This window comes from Hordeum vulgare, chromosome 5H (assembly GCF_904849725.1).
Source record: "Hordeum vulgare subsp. vulgare chromosome 5H, MorexV3_pseudomolecules_assembly, whole genome shotgun sequence".
In the NCBI taxonomy this organism is placed as follows: domain Eukaryota; kingdom Viridiplantae; phylum Streptophyta; class Magnoliopsida; order Poales; family Poaceae; genus Hordeum; species Hordeum vulgare.
In genome coordinates, this window is record NC_058522.1 from 10,466,842 (window position 1) to 10,473,611 (window position 6,770).

A 6,770-nucleotide genomic window follows, 5' to 3' on the forward strand; every position below is an offset into this window, starting at 1 on the left:
GATTTATCGAGGGGTCCCCATAACAACCCCGAACGTGTTAGGAGCGATCATTATGGAATCAAACGCCGGTAGCCGGTAACTATGGCGGCAATAACGGAACAAAGCACCCGGCAAAAGGCTAGGCCTTCCGTTATTTACCAAGTATATAGGTGCGTTAATTAAATAACAGAATAAAGATAATGATATCAACTCATGTTATCACATGAGACAAGCACCTGCATCTAGCAACGCTAACATTAGTAGATGAGCAAACCTACTTAGCCATTCAAGTTTGCTAGGAAGGGATAAGTGTTTGGTTTCATGGCATATCAGGAGGCAATTTATTTCAGTGGTAGGCAGCAAGCATATGATAGAAGAAACATAATCTAGCATAACAAGTCTAGAGATTGAATCAAGGTCATATCATCTTGCCTATGATATCGTCAGCTTGGAACGGTTCTTGATCGTCCTGCACGTACTCTCCCGAATCCACGAACTCGTTCTCCGATCCCGGTGCTACCCAATATAAGAATAACATCCAATGAACAACATCACCTCAAGATGCAACAAGCACATGATGCATGCGATGAATATGAGCATGCATCACTATTTCTATCACTAGCACAAGCATGAGAAGCTATTTTGACATGCATGAGAATGGCATGATCATATGCGTCTCGTGAAAACGATGCAAAATCATATAAAGAACATTACAAACGGAGCTACGGATCAACGGGAATCAACGAAACAAGATATGAAGCCCTACGTGTCAAATTCACCACCACACACTCCAATGGCTCAACTCTGCTATTTCCAGGTAGCCAAGACATAAAACAAACCAACATGAATGGGGTGGAGCAAAGAAGAACACCACATCATCAACTAAGCACTCACAAACATCAAAATGACAAAACTACACAATCTGCCATAAACTGCATCATAGCACTTTGTGAGCTACATGCAAAGCACCTACATCCATCTAAACATGCCAAATAAGATATGTGACTGTAGCTATCCAAGAGTACTACAAGCACAAGCAAGAATCACACACAAAGGAGTTAAACACAGAAAGTTACAAGGCTGCAAACTTGCCCAAAAATATCAGATTTCAGGGACTTAGTGAAAATTCCAGATTCTCACTATCTGTCTATGCTCTGAAGCATTTTGACAGAAGCCAAAACAATATCTACTGGACTTCAAATGGAATGAAATTTTACAGGGAGCTAGACAAACATATCAGATTCAACTTTCCAGTTGAAAGCTGAGGCTAGATCACAACACATTGACCTGCACAACCTCATGAACAGGAGAAGAAAATATAAACAGATTCTCAGACTTAGTGAAAATCTCAGATTTTCACTAATCTGGAATTTCAGCCACATGCCTACTTTGAGTGGGCACAACTTGCGCATATTGGATACTAATCATGAAATGAAACCAACATGTGATAGAGGGGGTCACCCTCTACTACCACAACCAAGAAACAAACACATGGGCTCACCACATCACATGGAACCAAGCTCTAAACATAGAAGAAAAATGAAATATGTCATCTCCAGAAAATGTTACTATGGCAAAAATGATTTCATCAATGGATTCCTGGGATCTTTATACCCCAAAAGCATATATAAAACATATGCACTTGCTTGGAGCAAGTGAGCACAAACTAGAGAAGAAAAACTACAAAGAATCATACCTAGTGAATAGTGCATCATCACATGTGCTATTCACTAGAACACAACCTACACAAGCTCTTGCACATGAACACAACATCAATGGGGGTACATGAGGGGTAGACCTCATACCTATGTGCATTGACACATCCCCACACCTCACAAGAACAAGCACATATAATGGAAACATCTACACATGATATAGAGGTCACACACACTATCTACCACTAGTAGAAAATAGGGCTTTGGTTCGGGCCTGGCCAGCCCATTAGTCCCGGTTCTTCACGAACCGGGACCCATGGGAGGCAACAGTCCCGGTTCATTAGCCCAGGGGCCGACTGGGGCCTCGTGGGCATTGGTCCCGATTCGTGTGGACCCATTTGTCCCGGTTCTAGGCACGAACCGGGACCAATGGGCCGTGCTCCTGGCCCACATCCATTAGTACCGGTTCATGCCTTGAACCGGTTTAGAAGGGGGGGCTTTAGCCCCGGTTTATGCCACGAACAAATGTAATTCTATCATTTGTGTGTTGTGTTTCTATAATTTGTGTTATGTTTCGGCTAGTGTGTTGTGTCCTAGATGTAATTCTACCATTTGTGCACTGTTGTGAACTTGAACAAATGTAATGTTGTGCCCTAGATGTAATGGATATCATGTGTTGTGTTAAAATTGTCACCACTGCCAACTCGGAACCTTTTCAGAGTTCATTTCAAATGCTTTTCAATTTCATGGTCTTATAGTCAAATAATCAGTAAATGCATGAAAAATAACAAATGAAGTCAGAAAGGGTTGTAAATTGATGATGTGGCTTTGAATGGTGCATTTCGAACACAGAAAAACTATGGAGTTCAAATAAGTTCAAAAAAAATGAAATCCCTTTGTAACAGACGAGTTTCCGTATGAAACCCTGATACTTCAAAAGAGATTGTCCGTTTTGTACACGAAGTGCATCCGGTTTTGGCCGTAACCCTCTCAAATTTCTCGCACATGCTATGTGGGTGAAATGATGATATCATGCCAACTTGGAACCTTTTCAGAGTTCATTTCAAATGCTTTTCAATTTCATGGTCTTATAGTCAAATAATCAGTACATGCATCAAAAATAACAAATGAAGTCAGAAAGGGTTGTAAAATGATTATGTGTCTTTGAATGGTGCATTTTGAACACAAAAAAACTATGGAGTTCAAATAAGTTCAAAAAAATGAAATCCCTTTGTAACAGACGAGTTTCCGTATGAAACCCTCATACTTCGAAAGAGATTGTCCGTTTTGTACACGAAGTGCATCCAGTTTTTGCCGTAACCCTCTCAACTTTCTCGCACATGCTATGTGTGTGAAATGATGATACCATGCGAACTTGGAACCTTTTCAGAGTTCATTTCAAATGCTTTCCAATTTCATGGTCTTATAGCTCAAAATAATCAGTAAATGCATGAAAATTAACAAATGAAGTCAGAAAGGGTTGTAAATTGATGATGTGGCTCTGAATGGTGCATTTTGAATACAGAAAAACTATCGAGTTCAAATAAGTTCAAAAGAATGAAATCCCTTTGTAATAGACGAGTTTCTGTATGAAACCCTTATACTTCGAAAGAGATTGTCCGTTTTGTACACGATGTGCATCCCGTTTTTTCCGTAACCCTCTCAACTTTCTCGCACATGCTATGTGGGTGAAATGATGATATCATGCCAACTTGGAACCTTTTTAGAGTTCATTTCAAATGCTTTTCAATTTCATGGTCTTATAGCTCAATATAATCAGCAAATGCATGCAAAATAACAAATGAAGTCAGAAAGGGTTGTAAATTGATGATGTGGCTTTGAATGGTGCACTTTGAACACAGAAAAACTATGGAGTTCAAATAAGTTCAAAAAAATGAAATCCTTTTGTAACATACGAGTTTCCGTATGAAACCCTGATACTTCGAAAGAGATTGTCCGTTTTGTACACGAAGTGCATCCAGTTTTTGCCGTAACCCTCTCAACTTTCACGCACATGCTATGTGTGTGAAATGATGAAACCATGCGAACTTGGAACCTTTTCAGAGTTCATTTCAAATGCTTTCCAATTTCATGGTCTTATAGCTCAAAATAATCAGTAAATGCATGAAAATTAACAAATGAAGTCAGAAAGGGTTGTAAATTGATGATGTGGCTCTGAATGGTGCATTTTGAATACAGAAAAACTATCGAGTTCAAATAAGTTCAAAAAAATGAAATCCCTTTGTAATAGACGAGTTTCCGTATGAAACCTTGATACTTCAAAAGAGATTGTCCGTTTTGTACACGAAGTGCATCCGGTTTTGGCCGTAACCCTCTCAAATTTCTCGCACATGCTATGTGGGTGAAATGATGATATCATGCCAACTTGGAACCTTTTCAGAGTTCATTTCAAATGCTTTTCAATTTCATGGTCTTATAGTCAAATAATTAGTACATGCATGCAAAATAACAAATAAAGTCAGAAAGGGTTGTAAATTGATGATGTGGCTTTGAATGGTGCACTTTAAACACAGAAAAACTATGGAGTTCAAATAAGTTCAAAAAAAAAATGAAATCCCTTTGTAACAGACGAGTTTCCGTATGAAACCCTCATACTTCGAAAGAGATTGTCCGTTTTGTACACGAAGTGCATCCAGTTTTTGCCGTAACCCTCTCAACTTTCTCGCACATGCTATGTGGGTGAAATGATGATATCATACCAACTTGGAACCTTTTCAGAGTTCATTTCAAATGCTTTCCAATTTCATGGTCTTATAGCTCAAAATAATCAGTAAATGCATGAAAATTAACAAATGAAGTCAGAAAGGGTTGTAAATTGATGATGTGGCTTTGAATGGTGCATTTTGAATACAGAAAAACTATCGAGTTCAAATAAGTTCAAAAAAATGAAATCCCTTTTTAACAGACGAGTTTTCGTATGAAACCCTGATACTTCGAAAGAGATTGTCCGTTTTGTACACGATGTGCATCCAGTTTTTTTCGTAACCCTCTCAACTTTCTCGCACATGCTATGTGGGTGAAATGATGATACCATGCCAACTTGAAACATTTTCAGAGTTCATTTCAAATGCTTTTCAATTTCATGGTCTTATAGCTCAATATAATCAGTAAATGCATGCAAAATAACAAATAAAGTTAGAAAGGGTTGTAAATTGATGATGTGGCTTTGAATGATGCACTTTGAACACAGAAAAACTATGGAGTTCAAATAAGTTCAAAAAATAAAATCCCTTTGTAACAGACGAGTTTCCGTATGAAACCCTGATACTTCGAAAGAGATTGTACGTTTTGTACACGAAGTGCATCCAGTTTTTGCCGTAACCTTCTCAACTTTCTCGCACATGCAATGTGGGTGAAATGATGATACCATGCCAACTTGGAACCTTTTCAGAGTTCATTTCAAATGCTTTTCAATTTCATGGTCTTATAGCTCAATATAATCAGCAAATACATGCAAAATAACAAATGAAGTCAGAAAGGGTTGTAAATTGATCATGTGGCTTTGAATGGTGCACTTTGAACACAGAAAAACTATGGAGTTTAAATAAGTTCAAAAAAATGAAATCTCTTTGTAACATACGAGTTTCCGTATGAAACCCTGATACTTCGAAAGAGATTGTCCGTTTTATACACGAAGTGCATCCAGTTTTTGCCGTAACCCTCTCAACTTTCTCGCAGGTTAATCATGTCTTCTTTCGCCGGAGCTCTGTGCCCCAATTGTCCGATCTAGGACGACGCAACGTCGAAAGATCAGTTTTTTTTGCCTCTTCGACACCATCAAATCATAAGATCATATCTTGCTTCACGTACATTCGCTCATGAGCCATTTCGATCGATCGGGAGGAGTATAACGCTCACGTGCATTCATCAGCTACAGCTACGTATGTGATTGGTTTGGCTTCTCAATGCTTCTTCAAGTTCCACATGCATGCATGCACAAAAATAGATTAGCTCTTGCACACGTGGACAAAAAATATATCGAGCATGTGTGTACGTATATACATGTACCTACTTGGGCTTAAAATTATTTTGAACACCACTGAAATATGCGAAAATTCAAAAATTTAACCCTAATTATTGACATGTACATTTTAGTCTTTTGACCTAGATTCTCTGGAAATGGTTGCCTTGAGCCTAAGCAAGTTCTTGAGTTTTATGAAATGGGATCAAATACAGTTGGTTTGAATTTTCATGCAATTTTGGGGTCATTTTTATGCTAATATACATTTATTCTTGTATGATATCTTCTATGGCTTGCTCTGGTAAGAATGTATGCACCTTAGATACAAACGCAATAGTTGCACCTTAAGTATATGTCTCAAAAAGAAATGTCCCATTTACTCCTTCGTCTCCTCGCCTCGCCTTCCCTCTTGCTCGATCACCGGTGTCGGCCATGGATTGGGTCGCCGCTGCCGAACCTAGGCGTTGTTTCGTGGCATCCCCGGAGACACGCGCGCCTTCAATATGCGTGCCCACGGGAGACCGAAAGCTCTTTTCCAGCGGCCCAAAGACGATCTGCAGCTAGGTTGATCATGTTTTCTTTCGCCTGAGCTTTGTGCCCCGCTTGTCCACTTGAGGATGACGCGAGGTCGAAAGATCAGTTTTTCGTAAGATCACCGTCTTCACCATTTAACTAGCGATATTGAACGCATGCGCCGATGGTACTTTTGTGCGGAGCGAGACCATGGACGACGACGAGCATAAAACTTTGGTTTGGACTTGGTCCCGCATACTCTGCCCTATGACCAACGATAGAGGTGGGCTTGTCGCTGAGGTTGAGGTCGGTCCGCTGGCCAGCCTCCAGTGCTACGATTGTTGCGACGGCCACGAGTGAGCGTGGGCGTGGCCATGCATGCATGCATGGATTGATCAAACAACATCTAGATATGCATGCATGGTAGTACTAGCTAGGTAGCAAAGTTAGGAACAACCAAGTACGTACACGTCGGTATGTAGTACTACTATATGTACTCCCCTCGTTTTTAAATGGAGTATAAGTCTAAGGGACAACATATTGAACAAAATAAATGAATCTAGATTTTAATATATATCTATATACATTTATATGTAATGGAAATTAAAAAATATATATTTGAAAACGGAAGGAGTAGTAGC